Consider the following 18,452-nt stretch of genomic DNA (forward strand, 5'->3'; position numbering starts at 1 on the left):
TTAGACCCTCCTCCATATTCTAAACGGTGGAGAGGTTATAGGAATTATTTCGAATGGCATTTAAACCGTGCTAAATTAATTGGAGACCCAATGATTGAAAGTCATCTAATACGTGTCCTAATTAGTGGATTACCGTATTATGTAAAGGAAAGAAAAATGTTACTCTACGAATTATAGGTGAGCCTTTACTAGCTGCTCTACCTTGGCTACCAGTAAATGAGATTCAACAATGCATCCCAGACGAAAAAGTTTGCGAACAGATTATTAAAAATGCCGAACGGAGAATTAAAATTTATAATCAACATGCTATAGAACCCTCATTTCAGGTAGGAGATCTTGTGCTAATACGATCGCATCCTAAAAGTTCGAAGATCGGTAAGGAATGTAGGAAATTCTTCTTTATCTTTGAAGGTCCATATGTTGTACATAAGATTGTACATCCCAAAGCGTTACTTCTTATGGAACCTTCATCAGGTGTAATTAAAGGATTATATAGTGTTGACCAAATGAAACCCTTCATTCCTAAATAAGTTAATATTTAGTATATGTTACATACGGAAGAGCGTTCATAGTTTATTCATGTGAAGTTTTTCGTGATAGTTACGTGTTATTTAAAGAAATAACAGAAAGCTTAAACAAGTGTTCTACAATAATCTACTGGTACTTCAAAAAGAGAAAGATAACCAAAAGGGGGATTTATATGGAAGAAATTTTGCTATTAGGTCAAAAGGAATTTTGTATATTTTTAGGTTTACTCGGATAGTAGGAACCAAAGGGGATGGTCAATAATTTTAGGGACCATGGGCGTCCAGAGCTATATGGCTCACGAGAAAATAGCAGAGTGCCTTTAATAGAGGTTTGTAATAGTGTTAATATAGAACACACCAAACGGGGCTCTCTCGCATGTTTCTCCTAAATAAATTGCCATTACCCAACAAGTTGTCCGAAGGCAAAGAAAGCCGTGCCGAGATTCTAAAGAAAGTTTTGCTTGATTTCTTCTGACCTCAGGCATAAATAAGGTATTAGGGAAAAGAATGAAGTAAAGTAAGTAGTAATATTAGTTATTGTGAGAAACTAATTAGTAATGTACAGTTTAGGAAAGAGTAACTCTAGTAAATGAATAAAACTGAGACTAATTTACCACAATTTGAACGCTCTGTCCTAATGTAACAACGTTAAAGAACGTACTAAATTAGTATTTACTAGCAACTATTAAATGAAGAGGAGTAATCTCCATATATTCGGTTATGAATTACCACAATGGCACAATTAAGAGTAAATGACAAATAGTCACAACAATATCGTATTAAAAGGATTAAATCTATCTGAGAACAAGGACTCTAGATTACGTAAAATGTGAGGAAAATGTATTAACAGTTAAATATGGTATATAGAAAAGGTCTTATTTTCCGTTAAAACCCTGACAAACTGAGCTTGTGGGTGGGGTATGTAGTGGGACGCGAAATTGAAGCGTCACCCATCCACCAGTGTCAGCCCAGTTTGCAGGTGACTATAAGTTTAATTTAGTTTGTTTATATATTTTTCTTATTATTGGTAATAGATGTGAATTATCTAAAAGTTTTGTATTTTTTTATGTGTTTCATGTACGGAGAGGGCGGCGCAACGAACGGAGACAGCATCTTCGTTGCCGCGACCAGAGAGGAAATTGCTGGCCGCTATACGTCGCGGGTCGACAGCCGAGGAGCAACAGAAGATCCTGGAACCGAGTTGTTGCGTCGTGCTTCTAAAAATTAAAAATGAATTTGTATACTCTTTTTGTACAACAATGACGTCATATAGAGCTTAATCTTGTTGAAAAGTCAGTCCTATTCTGTTAAGTCTCAGGTTCAGAACGTCTGTATGTAGGAAGTTAATAAAATAGTGGATACTACTAAAGTTGAAACACGTGTTCTGAGGATTTATTTATGGAGAATTATGTGAACTGATGAATAGTATATTTGACAAGATTATTGAATTTTGACAGTGGTCATCGCAACTTTGAATCTAAAAGGTTTAGTCATTGGGTGATTCTGATATCGATTAAGTCAAGATAAAGTGTGCCAATATAAGTTCTGAGGAGAAACAAACGAAATTTAAATTGCAAGAGTTTACGCAAACCAATTGTCCCAAGTGACTAAATTCTTTGCTTACGACTCAACTGATGTTTTACAGTTTCGTTCAAGAACCATTCTGTGACAATTTAAAAAGAACATAAATCATTTTGAAGTGGGTTGTAACTGACGTAGGTGACGAAGTCTGCACATGGTCATATGATAAACGAAAGTCATTCCTAAACAAAACCTATACGTCGTTACACTACAACGTGCAACATGCGGTCGGGCATAATCCTGCTGAAATGTGGGGTTTCGCAGAGATCGAATGAAGGATAGAGCCACGGGTCGTAACACATCCGAAATGTAACGTCCACTGTTCAAAGTGCCGTCAATGCGAACTAGAGGTGATCGAGACGTGTAACCAATGGCACTCCATACCATCACGCCGTGTGATACGCCAGTATGGCGATGACGAATACACGCTTCCAATGTGCGTTCACCGCGATGTTGCCAAACACGGATGCGACCATCATGATGCTGTAAACAAAACCTGCATTCTTCCGAAAAAATGACGTTTTGCCATTCGTGCCACCAGGTTCGTCGTTGAGTACACCATGACAGGCGCTCCTGTCTGTGACGCAGCGTCAAGGGTAACGGTAGCCATGGTCTCCGAGTTGATAGTCCATGCTGCTGCAAACGCCGTCGAACTGTTCGTGCAGATGGTTGTTGTCTTGCAAACGTCCCCATCTGTTGACTCATGGATCGAGACGTGGCTGTACGATCCGTTACAGCCATGCGGATAAGATGCCTGTCATTGGTTCAAATGGCTCTGAGCACTGTGGGACTCAACATCTTAGGTCATAAGTCCCCTAGAACTTAGAACTACGTAAACCTAACTAACCTAAAGACAGCACACACACCCATGCCCGAGGCAGGATTCGAACCTGCGACCGTAGCAGTCCCGCGGTTCCGGACTGCAGTGCCAGATCCGCTAGACCACCGCGGCCGGCGATGCCTGTCATCTCGACTGCTAGTGATACGAGGCCGTTGGGATCCAGCACGGCGTTCCGTATTACCCTCCTGAATCCACCGATTCCATATTCTGCTAACAGTCATTGGATCTCGACCAAAGCGAGCAGCAATGTCGCGATACGGTAAACCGCAATCGCGATAGGCTACAATCCGACCTTTGTCAACGTCGGAAACGTGATGGTACGCATTTCTCCTCCTTACACGAGGCATCACAACAACGTTTCACCAGGCAATACAGGTCAGCTGCTGTTTGTGTATGAGAAATCGGTTGGAAACTTTCCTCATGTCAGCATGTTGTAGGTGTCACCACCGGCACCAACCTTGTGTGAACGCTCTGAAAAGCTAATCATTTGCATATCACAGTATCTTCTTCCTGTCGGTTAAATTTAGCGTCTGTCGCACGTCATCTTCGTGGTGTAGCAGTTTTAATGGCCAGTAGTGTAATTATCCTCCTCTCTGTTAACTAAAAGTAACCAGTTTTTACAGCATAATTTAAATTGTCAATGTTTAATTCGGGTTTTATGCGAAAATGGTTTATTTTTAGGATTCAGAGGAATGTTGTAGTAAAAATGAAAGGAGCGTTGCTTGTTTATCATATGTCAAGGAAAAGCGCAATTTCCTTAGAGAAAAGTAAAAATCGATGAAAACCGCAAAACAATAATATATCAAACGTCGCTGCAAGACTTCGTCGAGCTTATGTAATATAGGTTTCTGTCATTCAGAAGGAACTTTCGTATTTATCAATAATAACAAGGAACTCTTGCGTTTGATCATGATGATAAACGTTATATTGGGTACAAAATAAAAACGATAATTATACAGATATTTTTATATTAGTGTATGGAAACTGTACTTGCATCAAAGGTAATTGCTTTGATTACTTAAAATCTCAGAAGTTACGCTATCAAATAATTACTGTTACCTACAAAATTCAATTTTAATTCTGTAAGTGTACAAAATAATGAAGTGACACTGATAATGGGCGGCTTTAATTAAGTGAAAAGAAAAGGCCAGAAGTCGTCGGTTCCTACTTTTTCTCTTACACGGTCATTTATGTTTATTTCCTTACCAGTGCTACTAGTGCTATCAGTAATCCTGCCATTTACTAAATAATTTATGTATTGTACGAAAACTACCGAAACGTTGTTCTGACAGAGCGCAACGCTGCTTAGCGTAGTTAATAGCCACACCAACAAACTTGTTACTTAATTACTTGTTCTGTTCCTTCATTGATAACATGTCCTATTTTATAAACCTGTTGATTACATGTTATTTGAGTATTGTCAGATTATGTTGTTCGACTTACTTTCAGGCTTGCACCATTCTTTGTTGAAAGTTTTTGTGCACTAGAGGGAAAAAGCCGCAAAATTATCAGCTGAACTAAGATGGTTGAGATATGTCACATTAACAGGTACTCCTTTCTTGTTTTTCCAGTTTGAGATTCGTTTCTGTAGAACTGCAGATAACAGTTTTAGAGAAGTGGTAACTCCTTGACAGACATCTTTTTAATTTTGTATTTCTCGTCATTCTAACATACTCTAATGGAAGTTGTGTTTATATGAGTTCTATATAGGATTACTGTGTTGCCAGAAGATGCCCAGTGTTTGCATGAGTTTGGTAGGATTGGCTTCCGCGTAGTTTCCGAGGCCTGCTTCCCCCTTTTGCGAGCCAATGGGACTCTCGCGGCGCGCGAATCGCAGTGAAAAACGGCTGGTGATATCAGAGGCTTCGCGGCAGCGTCGACGTTAGCGTCATCAGGACAGTATCTGTGTCACGCGTGACACGTTGCGTCGCTATCTCATGATGGCTTCTACCGGATGTTTCCCAGCAGACGAGCGCCGACGATGGATCGCCTGTCAGTGCATACGTCACTGTGATGACGCACTGACAGCTGTGAAATTCACTGCTGCAGATTGCCCGGCATGGAGACAAAATGGGGCGGAACGTGTTTGTGGTGACCAGAAGCGGATCTAAAGTTCGGTGCACTATTTGTGAACTGGTACAGAAACGTCTCCATTATCCAGCCAGAATTTGAGACTTTGACGCATTTATTCCTTTTCTCTCTCTCTTTATGTGTGCACGGACACTTTTTTTGCGCGCATGTGTGTGTGTGTGTGTTTGTGTGTGTGTGTATGTGTGTTAGAGAGAGAGAGAGAGAGAGAGAGAGAGAGAGAGAGAGAGAGAGAGTTTTTAAATCAGTCTTTAAACTGAAGACATCACCAACAACTCTTGAATTATAACCATAAGATGAAAAATGTTCACAAAATAAAATTAATTGTGAGAGAATGTCTTCTGAAAGTGAAACCTAGTAAAATATTACTTAGTATTGGTGCGGTCGAGCTATACGTATACACACGCAGAGCTTAACACATTTATACTGTTACACAGCTAACTGTAGCGAGAGTTCAGTTTATAATCCAGTAGTCAGTCTCCATATATTAATCGAATCATCAGGTCGGTATGCCTGCACGTCTTTTTCCACAGTTACACAACAACGCGGCTACGAGCTACGAACACGGGCAGCTCAAATAATTCCCCTATAGTGGCCACAATTGGCATTCAGTGATAGTATTTCCATATTCTTTAAAAAGCTGGATATTGTTTGGCCTGCTATCGCTTACCTACCATAGACAGTCAGCCAGGCTCCATGAGAAAGAACAGGTGAAACCCCGAAACGCTGTATAGAAATAATGGAACGCTTGTTAAGAGCTGTGACTTATTAGACACAGGTAATTATTGCACACTAGTTCACTTTTACTTTTATCTTACCATCACTACGGATTTAGATGATAATGGCATCATTTTTACGTGGTTTATGCGACTTCTATATTGCTGAATTTTTTTGACATACACACTGAAATCCTGCCCTTCTTGCACTTATTTTATCTTGGGTGTTCATGAGAGAGTGAAACAGTGGTTTTATGTACTGAAAAGTTACCACTTTTTCCGTTGAATCTCACCTACAACTAAATAAACGAAATCTGACTGAATTTTTTTCAGTTTCCTTGTGTCAAGGAGTTTCTCAAAGTTAACCATGACAAAACTGAAATAAAAACTCTCATTGTAGACAACACGCTTCTGTCAAACACGTATGTAAAGAAATTGCATTTTATAGGTGCAATTTATGCAGTGCAAATGCATTTGGCATCTGAAACAACCTGAACAACTGTGATAGCAGAAATCATCTCAGTGTCTCCATCTTCACTGGCACGTATCCCAAAGTTCAACCGCAACTCAAACTTATTCACACATTTGAATTTGTGTTTAATACAACTGCAATCTCTGCTTAAGGTAGGCTATTTCATACCAGCTTTAGATACAGTTAAATGAATGGGGTATCTTTTGAGATCGTGGAGAAACTAATTAAACAGAGATGAGGAGCAGGGCCGGTGGGAAGCGGATACTAACTCAGTGAAAATGTGAAAATCCAGTGTATACTCCAACGTAATATAATAGTCAATATTTACACGTCGGACAACATGCGTCATGTATAAATGTAATACAGTCGACTATGAGCCTATTCATTGCTATTGGCTGCAGCAGACAAAAGGCAGCATATTATGATTAATCCCAAAACAATGCTTTACGAGTGGAAGAGCATTGAGATAGCCACTTGAAACCTCAGACGACAATAAAAAATAGATGTTGACCTCCACATCTTCTAAGTAATTTTACAATGGAAACAAAGACTTAACATTCCTATCGTTAAATACGAATGCAAAGCATATCACAGATAGTAATCTGATTGTCCATTATCTGAGATGCCATGTCCTTTACATTCACACAAATCCATTGCAGATGTCCAAAGCCAGTAACAATCTTGTCATAATCCAGAATGAAGTTGGATGAATGTGCCCATTTCATTATCACAAGACAAAGCGTCGATACTACAAGGTAAATCAATAGGTCCAACCATCACAGGAGGAGGAAGAAGAGCAGAGAGCCTTTGCGTGAGCGGCCACAAGGCCTCCCAAAACGAACTCTGCTGCTCAGCATATCTATTGGCTGGCTGCTGTCAAATTCCACACAGCCTATGAAGACAAACACTGTTTCCACGCAGGGATGTATCGCTCTGACAGGCAGATACGTGACTACACATCTTTGACGCAGGCAAGAGAGTATCTCCGCATGCACGAATGCGTGTCATGAAACGTGTTTTGCGCCATAGCAGATGCCTTTCGACACGTCTGCTTGGCAGAGTGCCATAGCAGGGACGCTATTTACCGTCTTGCACTGTTACAGAAACATTAATGCTGTTTAAAACACAGAAAGGGTTTATAAATTTGTCTGTGTGTATGTGAAAGCAATACTTACTGCATATCTACTTGAATATAGACTAATGAGTCGAATAAACAGGTACACCTGCCTAATATCGTGTAGGGCCCCAGCCAGTTCGCAGAAGTGCCGCAACACGACGTGGCATCGACTCGACTAATATTTGAAGCAGTGCTGGAGGGAATTTACAACATGAATCCGTTAGAGTGCGAGGGGGTGGAGATCTCTTCTGAACAGCACGTTGCAAGGCATCCCAGATATGCCCAATAATTTTCATGTCTGGGGACTTGGGTGGTCAGCGGAAGTGTTCCAGAAGAGTGTCCCTGGAGCCCCTCTGTAGCAGTACTGGAAGTGCTGGGTATCGCATTGTCCTGATGAATAACCCAAGTCCGTCAAATGCACAATGGACATGAATGAATGCAGGTGATCAAACAAGTTGTTTACGTACGCGTCACCTGTCAGAGTCGTATCTAGGCGTGTCGGGGGTCCCATATCACTCCAACTGCACACACCCCACGCCATTACAGAGCCTCCATATGCTTGTACAGTCCCCTGCTGACATGCAGTGTCCATGGATTCATGAGGTTGTCTCCATAACCATACACGTCCATCAGCTCGATACAATTCGAAACGAGACTCGTCCGACCAGGCAACATGTTTTCAGTCATCAACAGTTCAGTGTCGGTGTTAACGGGCTCAGAATAGGCGTAAAGCTATGTGTCGTGCAGTCATTAAGTGTACACGAGTAGACCTTCGGCTCCGAAAGCCCATATCGATGATGTTTCGTTGAAAGTTTCGCACACTGACACCTGCTGATGGCTCAGTATTGAAATATGCATTTTTGTCACGTTGAACGATTCTCTTCAGTTGTTGTTGGTCCCGTTCTTGGACGATCTTTTTCCGGCTGCAGCGATGTCAGAGATTTGATGTTTTACCGGTTTCCTGATATTCACGGTATACTCGTGAAATGGTCGTACGGGAAAATGCCCACTTTATCGCTATCTCGGAAATGCTGTGTCCTATCGCTCGTGCGCCGAATATTACACCACGTTCAAACTCACTTAAATCTGGATAACCTGCCATTGTAACAGCGGCAACCGATCTAACAACTGCACCAGTCAATTATTGTCGAATATAGATGTTGCCGACTGCAGCGACATATTCTGCCTATTTACGTATCTCTGTATTTGAATCCGCATGCCTTTACCAGTTTTTTTAGCTCCAATGGCACTGAGCACTATGGGACTTAACTTCTGAGGTCATCAGTCCTCTAGAACTTAGAACTAATTAATCCTAACTAACCTAAGGACATCACACACATCCATGCCCGAGGCAGGATTTGAACCTACGACCAAAGCGGTCGCGCGGTTCCAGACTGTAGCGCATAGAACCGCTCGGCCACTCCGGCTGGATAGTTTCTTTAGCGCTTCAGTGTATTTGCTGTATGCTTCTATAGCAAACTTCATATTTTTATCATTGAATGTTTATCATATTTACAGGTCTTATAATTCAGAATATTAGATTATACGAAGAGTCTGGTAAGAGTTGTTTTAGACACATGCAGTGACATTAATATTATGAATTCATACTTGTACGTAGTAGCACAACAGTGTGCAGTTCATTATTTAATAAAAATGAAAAAACTGCTAAACTGTGTTATTTGAATCTACTGTCTGTAGCAAGTTTGTGTTATTGCGTCAAGTACCTAATCTGCTTACAAACATGATTTCATGAAAATTAAACATAGGGAAGGGGATATATAATTGTAGTTTATACTTTACTGGTATCGCATTAATATAGTTGAACAGCTTTTAAGAAATTTATTGAGTTGTATTAGGTTTTTTCGTATAATAGATGATGTCCAACATGCTTCTTGTGTATGAAAATTGCAGGTACTTCATACAAGTCCGTCTCATGGCACTTCTGTAATTTATGTTTTTGAGTTACTGTTTACGCTTTCCAATTTATGTCCTATGTCATTGATTCGTATTGCTTTTGCTGATTTGTCAGTTAGAGTGTGTCGGAAAGTATTGATGTGTGGAAGAATTACGTGTAAGGGTACATAGCCCTTAAAGTTATAGTTGCTTGTGTCTCTCATGTTTGGCACAGAGAATGCTGGAGGAAGGGCGCTCTGTGTCCCAGCTTAGGCACATATCGAGGATTTGGTTCTGGGGGAGTCACTGTTACTGTCTCTCTCATCTTCCACAACCCCCTACAAAAACTGACTTGCCATCGCAGTCATCTTTAACATGCCACACACATCTGCGATAATGAAAATAATACTAATAATAATGTACTCGTATTTTCTTCGAAGAACAAAAACTTCTTATCCGACATCGCTATAAAAAACTTCACTGTAGATAACCAGTTTAGGTGAAACTAAGTTAGCATCTTCAGATTTTCACAAAGATTATTACAAACATCTTGTGCCAGCTAGACAAAAAAATATTTCCATTGAATTTCCAGGTACATAAAACATAAAATGAACATTGCTTTGGCACGTGAGAATTAAAATTACTATATACATCACACTTCACCAAAAAATCGTTCCCATAACATAACACGTCATGCCTACCAGGGCGCTACAAGACTCTCAACGACAGCTATTCTTGTATACAATAATTTTAATTTTGAGATGCCAATACATCGCTCATTTTATATTTCATGTATCTGGAAAGTAAATGGAAAGATTTTGCATTTAGCTGGCACAACATGTTTGTAATAACCTTTATGAAGGCCTGAAGTAGGTAACTTAGTTTTACTGAAACCGGTTATCTACAGTAAAGTTATAGCGATCTCGGCTAAGAAGTACTTCTTCTTCTAAATAATCACTACAGATCGCCCCTAGGAGCTCAGCATGAGTAAACTAATATACTTGTGTTTGTATGTATGTATGTTTCACGTCTCCTAAACGACGGGACCGATTTAAACCAAATTTGTACACAAATATCTTACTGTCCGGAGAGAATTGCCGTGGAGATAAGAGCAAAGTATCTATTAAAGGGTTTGGAGGGGGGATGGGGGGGGGGGAGGAGAGAAAAATTGTGTAACTATCAGATTTCATTTATCCAACATTTGAGAATGAGAGTACTTTGTGTCCTGAAACAAACAAATTTAAAAGCTTTATCAAACTTTTGCTCGCTGAAAACCCCCAAATACTGAGATGCATGAAAACCTGCTGCATCATGCATGACTTTTTAATTAGACTACTAAATCTACAAGCAATGCCTTCCGCAGACTGTGTCCAAATGTACCACTGAATGTACCTGTGAAAGTATATCATTATGAGACACATTATCTGGAGGTACGACTTCACAGAGATTGAGTTGCGCAAAAACGAAACTGCAGGAAGAAATTCGCTAGAGATACAGGTGAAATATGAGTACAAATATGTGTCAAAGAAACATACACGTGAAACATGTACAGCTTAGACATTAATAAAACTGAGAAACTGCAGGGACGGATCCCTTACTGAAAATGGAAGAAAAAAGTCCTGTGAGTATGTATCTGGAAACGCATCGTTGCCATGGTAGATGGCTCTGACGAACGACAGGTTCTCTGACCACGTACCGGGAGTTCCTTGTGTGATGCAGGTTGTGTGACTTACGCAACATACTCTAAGCAGCAGAATGGTCTCGTATTCATGTCGGGAGCAAGCCGAGATGATGTTAATGTATGACCAAACAGAAGGAAACGGTCGAGTGCCGGCACGGCTATGTCAAAACAAGTACCCTCATAGATGCCAACCACACCACACAATATTACAAGCAGTTTTTGGATGTTTGTGTGATCATGGGTCCTTTCAGACAGACGAACATGCAGGAAGGTGGTGGACTGTGCGTGTACCAGATTTGGAGAACCAGATTCTACTGAACGTTGAGACGATCCCTAGTACAAACTCCAGGCAAGTGGCCTGCCAACTGCAAGTAAAAAAATGCTTCAAATGGCTCTGAGCACTATGGGACTTATCTTCTGAGGTCATCAGTCCCCTAGAACCTAACTAACCTAAGGACAGCACACACATTCATGCCCGAGGCAGGATTCGAACCTGCGACCGTGGCGGTCGCGCGGTTCAAAGACTGTAGCGCCTAGAACCGCTCGGCCACTCTGGCTGGCCAACTGCATGAAGCCGGAGTTCGATTATGGGTATCGTACATGACAACCGCTTCTGTTCCTATCATGTGCATACCCATGTAGACCACTTTGAACATCTGTTGTGACATGGTTACGATGCAGCTTTGTACTGTGTTCTGGTACAATTTGTTGTTGGTGCATGCACACCATTCATATCTAGACACATGTTCATAGGAATTTTTAACCTGCGTTTCCAGTCAAGAATCCGTCCCTGCAGTTTGGTGGGTTTTATTAATTTTCGCCCTGTATATGTGAAATATATGACTTGTGCATACTCTGGCAAAGCTGTGGGTAGAAATCTCCTCCTAAACCACTTTACTGATTTCAAACAAACTCTAATCTGGAAAGAAATACTGTGAGGGTAAGGACCAGCATCCTCCGATTGGGGGGGGGGGAGGGGAGATAATGTGAAGACAGAAGGGAGGAAAAAGAGCTGAACAGACATGGGTGGAGGCAGGAAGTAGGACATGGACACATATTATGGAGGAGGGGATGGACACAGTGAGAGGGAGGGGAAAATGGATGGAGAAAGGGAGGAGATGGGCAGGGAGTGGGGAAGAGGTGGTGGACAAAGAAAGAGGAGGAGATGGACATAGAGAGGGGAGGAGGAGATGGACAAAGACAGGATTGAGAAGGAAATGGGTGGAAATAAAAAGAGAAAGGGAAGAGGAGAAGGGGAGACAGGTGGAGGAGGTGGATAGAAAAAGGGGGAGGGTGAGATGGACAGAGAGAGAAGGGGAGGAAGAGATGGACAGTAGAAGGAAACATGGACAGAGAGAGGGGAGAGGAGGAGGAAGAATGGACTGAGAGAGGATGGTGGAGGAGATGGATGGAGCGATGGGGAGTAGCAGATGGACAGGAGGAGGGAGATGGGAGAAAAGAGGAGATAACCAGAGAAAGAGAAGAGGAAATGGAGAGATGAGTGGAGGAGTAGGACAGAGAGTGGGGAGGGAGAGATGGACAGAGAGAAAGGGAGAAGGACACAAGAAGGAAAGAGAAATAGATGGACAGAAAGAGAGGAAGGAAGAGAAGGAGGAGGAGATGGGCTGAGAAAGGGTGGAAGAGGAAATGATGGAGAGAGTGGGGAGTGCAGATGGCTAGTGAGAAGGAGCAGGAGGAATTTGACAGAGAGTGGAGAGTGAAGGAGATGGAAAGAGAGAGGGGGAGAGCGAGACAGACTGACAGGACAGGGGAAATTGTAAAAGAGAGAAGATTGTGTAATGGAATAAATAGATACCTAGACAACGCCACGTACTCAGCTAGTATCGTACCCAAATGTATAAATGACAGGAATGCTGTTTCTTTCTGTTATTTCTGAGTATGTTCCAGAAGCTGGTGGCTCTTTAGTTTTTCTCGTAGTGAGTGGGGGCAGAGCGGGGGAGGGGGGGGGGGGAGGGAAGTCCTTTCCTTTTCTGTCGCGGCTTACTCAATCTCTTGTGGTTTCCCCATCCCAACTGCAGACTCTCGATTTGTTGTCAGAAGCATGTAGAGTGAGTCTGTCACGTGCTCCTTTAGCTGAATGGAACCTTCCACGCAGGCAGGCAGGACGCAAGCCTACCCATGTGGACAAGAAAATGAAAAGTAGCTTTTTTTCCGGAATTTGATGCTATTTTCGAGACTCTTACTCTTAATGGTACTTTACTGTCAGAAATTTACGGATTGGAAATTTATATTTTTGTTCGTAAACACATACACGCTTCTACTAAGATGTTTATGTGAGTGTCTGTGTGAGACAGAGGGAGAGAGGGGGAGAGGGAGAGAGAGAGAGAGAGAGAGAGAGAGAGAGAGAGAGATGGCTCACCTCCTCCCCCCTCAGCCACCAACCTCCGCCCGCTCTGTCCCATCGCTATTATGCATCAGACAGATCCTGTCTTGTCGAGCACCAGCAGCAGCCGCTGCGCTACGTCTTGGCTGTGCCCCGCTGCGGTCTCGCTAATCCTGCAGAGCGCCTGCGGTCCCGCCTCGCAGCGCCGCCGAGAGCCGCCTCGTGGCGAGATCTGCCAGCGCCGGCTGCCGGCGGCTATTCGTTTGCCGCCTCCTCGGGCAATTAATATTTCCTCGCGGGCCCGACCCGGCCCGGCCCGGCGCACACAGCTCCGCTTCCCTTTTTGCCACGGAGGTGGCGAGACCCGCTCAATTAGTTGTGGCTTGTTCGGCGGCGGCGCCCCGTTTCCGCAGATCGATCGCCGTCGCTAATTTAGCGAGCGGTCCGGAGGCCGGCAGCCGACCGTCTGCCTGCCCTGTCTTCGTGCTCCCCGATTATCGATCACTCTCCTGACCGATATTTAGGATCGAGCATTCTTGCTTCTGTTATTTTTCTCAGTCTTTCCACGATTCAACAGCAAGATAAAGTAGTCGCAAATGCTCCGTAATCCGACTGATGATTGACAAAATGTGTACACACAAACTGTCCACACCGGCTTCCGATGTTTAGTCTCAGAGTAGCGTAATTGACACAGACAAAAGAAAAAGAATGTAGCCTACGCCTAATAGTGTGCCAGTTCACTTTTGCAAATCAATACAGTAGTAATTCTGCATAACAATGGCTCGTTCGTAGGTTTCTGGAGACCAGATGCCTACTCATAGGTCTCGTAATTACCTTAAATTACTGGCCGCTGATTTGCAGACAAGGGCATTGCGCCAGATGCCGCCCCTGGTGTTAAAGGCCTCCAGTCGTAAGATTCCATACACAGTAGTTCCTGGATAACGCACAATAGCAGCAGTCACTCAACTATTACCATGTTGGTATCCTTTATTCTCCATAAATGTAAAATTAAGAACGCATTCGTAAAACACATACGGCCCCTGCAAGACAACTTGCGCTCCAACAATATTAGCAGTGGTAACTTTTGTTTTATTAATTATCTTGCGGACGTTCGGGCGAGAATGCCTAAATCTCCTCCTCCTGTAGCATGGCATCTCTATTAGACTTCAGTCCATTATCATTCTCCTCGAAACCACCATGACACCAACTGTTATCCTATTGGTGAATACTATTTCCATTGGGGAAGACAAGCATGAAGGGATGAAGGTGATCTTTTTTTCTTTATTGATTTTCGATCTCTCTCCCCCCCCCCCCCCCCAACCTGGGGTGGGGTGCGCTGACAGCAGCTTAACACGCTGCTCTACAGCCGAGAGAAAGTTAAACAAAACAATGGTGAGAGAACAAACAATATAAAAAAGGCGATAAAATGGTGACTTTGTCAATAACAACAAAATGGCGGAAAGTTGCAGAACTTAAAATACAAACATGGGGTTGATGATACAGATGAAGACACACAGGAAGGAGACATGCACAATTAAAAAAAACATGGTGACAGTCTGGTTTCTGCTCACATGAGGTAAAAACACAACTAGCGACAGTATGGTGGCTGTTCACAACACTGACAGGGGACGCACAACACTGAACACTCATAACAGCAGATTGGTGAGGGAAGGACCCGGACCGATGAGGGGGGAAAGGGGGGGAGGAGAGGAAAAGAAAAAAGAGGGGAGTCGATTGAGGGAGGAGACATAGAAAAGAGGGATTGGGGGACGCGAGAAGGAGGGGGAAAAGCAGTGGAGGGGAGAGCAAAAAGAAGTAGGGGGAGAGAAGGGAGGCACAGAGAGAGTAGGTGGGAGAAAGCAGGATGGAAGGAAGGGGGGAAGAGGGAACCCAGGGAAGGACAGAGGAAGGGAGGGTTAGGTGAGAATCAGAGTTGATAGGAGGGATAAATGGAGGGAGAGAGGGCACCATCCAGGAGGGGGAGTCGACAGAAGACACCTTGGCAAAGGTGATGAAGGGTGTAGAGGTGAAGGGTAAGGGGGACACAAAGGTGAAGGTGCGGCAGAGGACGGGGGTTTGGAGAGGAGAGGAGCAACCAGGGGATGAGGGGGATCAAGGCGGCAGGAAGGTGATCCGCAATAATGTCCATATAGTTTAAAGGTGGCTTCGGTTACTGCTGCAGCTGAATGTCTCCACAGTGTGATACTACACTCAGCGGCCTACATGTGTGGTGTGGTGCATGTTACTACTAGTCGTTTGCCTCGATTTTGGCGAAACTTGTTTGCAGAACTGTGTGTTTCAAGCCACTTGAACCTGCTCCAGATTGTACTCTCTTGCCTCATCTGTCTCAGATGGCTGTCTGATCTGCTTTACAGTGCGAACAAGTCCTCGACTCCATGATCCGTGATGAGTCAGTAACGTCCAACACGAGGTGGCGCAGTGATTAGCACAGCGAACAGGCATTCCAGAAGACAACGGTTCAAACACCGCCCTGCTATCCACATTTATCCTCCATGTTATTTCCCTGAATCCATCCAGGGAAAGGCCAGGATGGTTCCTTTGAATTGGGTCGGCCGATTTCCTTGCCCATCCTTTCGTAATCCGACCTCACTGTCGACGGCACGTTAACCTCTGCATATCATTCCTTCTAAAATCTTATTGGCTGCTCGGGGTTTCACTAGCAGCCAACCACTTTCCATACATGCTAACGACAATACCTCACGAACAGACCTCAGTCCCAGGCGCTTGTCACAGACGTAGCAGTAGCTACCTGCAGTTACGTCAACGTATCGTCGCTAGAATGTTTACTCAAACGTCTCTACTTCAGATATACATGGCGTTCAGTAAGAGTCTGAAAGGTTTGTAAGGGTGATGATGGGTATATTGCGCTGAGAAATAATTATTAAGAAAAAAGTAAGATACTTGCACCTTTTCCAAGTTAATTAGCAACGAAGTTAGCAAATTGTGTCCAACACAAATTCAAGCGGTCCGTGAGAGACAGTGTCGACAGGCGCGTTGTTCGTTTGGTTGTCTAAAACATGAGAGCGATATGAAAATAGATGTGACAGTAGTAAGGAATGAACTTGAGCCAAAGTCTGAGCAGTCTCGTGCGCTATCATCTAGACTATGAGAACAATTGACCTTGATTGTATCTGTCGGGCTGCTTGAATTTGTGTGGCCAGTGGCCAGGGTGGCTAACTTCAATGCTAACGAACTATGGAACGTACAACGTATCGATTTTTTCTTAATAGTTATTTCTCAGCACGATCCACGCTGCAACACCATAACAAGGTTTTTAGACTTTCTCTGTCCACCTGCTATAGTTCCTTGCAACGCTACCATGTGGTATTGATTCTCATGTTGAGCAGCGGTCATTTGTGTATTTCGGAAGCAGGCATATGCTTTAAAATTTAAGTGCAAAAATTGCTGTGATTACTGAAGGGGCATAGTTTACTAGGCTTTATACTGAATCTTTATGGTTGCTAGATGGAAAGGGAATTAATAAATTAACGGTAGTAATCCTCCATAGTATATTCCTCACTTTAGTAACTGCACTATTCACGTTGTTACAGAACAGTCATTGATATAATGTGGAACAGTAGGACGAGGAATACTACGGGACGCGTAAGTGGAGGGACTTGGAATTAGTACGCTGCTTAGGTGGAAAGGGTTTATTTTCGCACACAAACGCCTCTTCCTGCCTGGTGTATGAGAGCTGTGTTTTAAGTGCACTTGTTGAGTTTAGATGACTGTAATGGGTATAAGTTGGTGTCATGCTTGTGTTATGTGATGTTGAGGCAAAGGAGCGGCCCAAACCCATTACTGGCACATAGTCTACTTCTCTCAAACAGCATCAAGGGAGCCGCTGTACTTCATGCTTCCATTCAACACACAGATCGCCATCGAAGGTGGTAAATGCCCTCAGCTCTTGAGACACTACAGAGGTGATTGGAATTTAATCTAGAACGTAGTCGTAAGGTTAGTGATCCACAACTTAACGATACTTCTTTACCCAGTTCTAATAAACTGAAAAAAAAATGTATTAGCTACCATCAATGTTTTTTTTGTCAACGGAAATTTATATCTTTGTCCATTTTACTAATCTGTTTGCAGTGACAACAAAGCGCGTCTTACTTAAAAAAGAAGTGGTTAGAGCTTCATATAATGAGATGGTAACTTTGGAAGAGAAATAATAAAATGCCATGAGAGCAATTGAAATTTTATTCAGTTAATTTGATCCAAACGATTTGGAAAACAAGAACAGTGTTGAAGAGCCAACGAAACTGGTATACCTGCGTAAGTAATGTCGTGCAGGGCCTCCGCGAAGACACAGAAGTGCCGCAGCAAGACGCGGCATGGACTCGACTAATGTCTGAAATAGTGCTGGCGGGCACTGACACCATGAATCCTGCAGGACTGTCCATAAATCCATAAGAGTACGAGGGGGTGGAGATCTCATCTGAACAGCACGTTGCAAGGCACCCCAGGTCCTTGTCCGGAGAGTTTGGTGGCCAGCGGAAGTGTTTAACTCAGAGGAGTGTTGAAACTTCCTGGCAGATTAAAACTGTGTGTCGGGCCGAGACTCGAACTCGGAACCTTTGCCTTTCGCGGGCAAGTGCTCTACCGACTGAGCTACCCAACCACGACTCACGCCCCGTCCTCACAGCTTTACTTCTGCCAGTACTGGCAAGTGCTTTCGCGGGCAAGTGCTCTACCGACTGAGCTACCCGAGCACGACTCACGCCCCGTCCTCACAGCTCTACTTCTGCCAGGATTCTATCTTTTATCATTTAATTTACGGAACTGAGAATAGACATACTATGAGTTAGTATTCCTCGTATCATATGTGTTAGTTTATGAATCATCATGTTGAACTCTGAACTATTTTGAAGTGGAGAATCTTTCGTGTGTAGTGATCACGAAATGGACTTAGTTTTTATGACTCTTTGATGACTACTTAGTTTGGAGATTTTGCTACCTTTCTCACAATCCTCTCAAGATAACTTTATTGGTCTTGATAAGTGTATTTTCCGCCTGTATTTTAATTGAATATCGTAGGAACACTTCCCATCTGAGACATTCTTCCTTGAATAAACATTACTCAACGAAGTTCTCTGTTGTCTTCATCAAATATAAACTTTAGAATAGAACCCTTGTTACTAAATTATTCGTTTATCTTTTATTTTGTATTT

At 42.9% G+C, this 18,452-nt stretch overlaps 1 non-coding gene across 1 annotated transcript; it reads right to left on the bottom strand.

Annotated features, from left to right (window-relative positions):
* Positions 1-17,827: 17,827 nt before the first annotated feature.
* On the bottom strand, positions 17,828-17,902 carry Trnas-cga (transfer RNA serine (anticodon CGA)). Its single transcript has one exon. It is a non-coding gene; the product is annotated as a tRNA-Ser (tRNA).
* Positions 17,903-18,452: the final 550 nt, after the last annotated feature.

This window comes from Schistocerca cancellata, chromosome 8 (assembly GCF_023864275.1).
Source record: "Schistocerca cancellata isolate TAMUIC-IGC-003103 chromosome 8, iqSchCanc2.1, whole genome shotgun sequence".
NCBI lineage: Eukaryota > Metazoa > Arthropoda > Insecta > Orthoptera > Acrididae > Schistocerca > Schistocerca cancellata.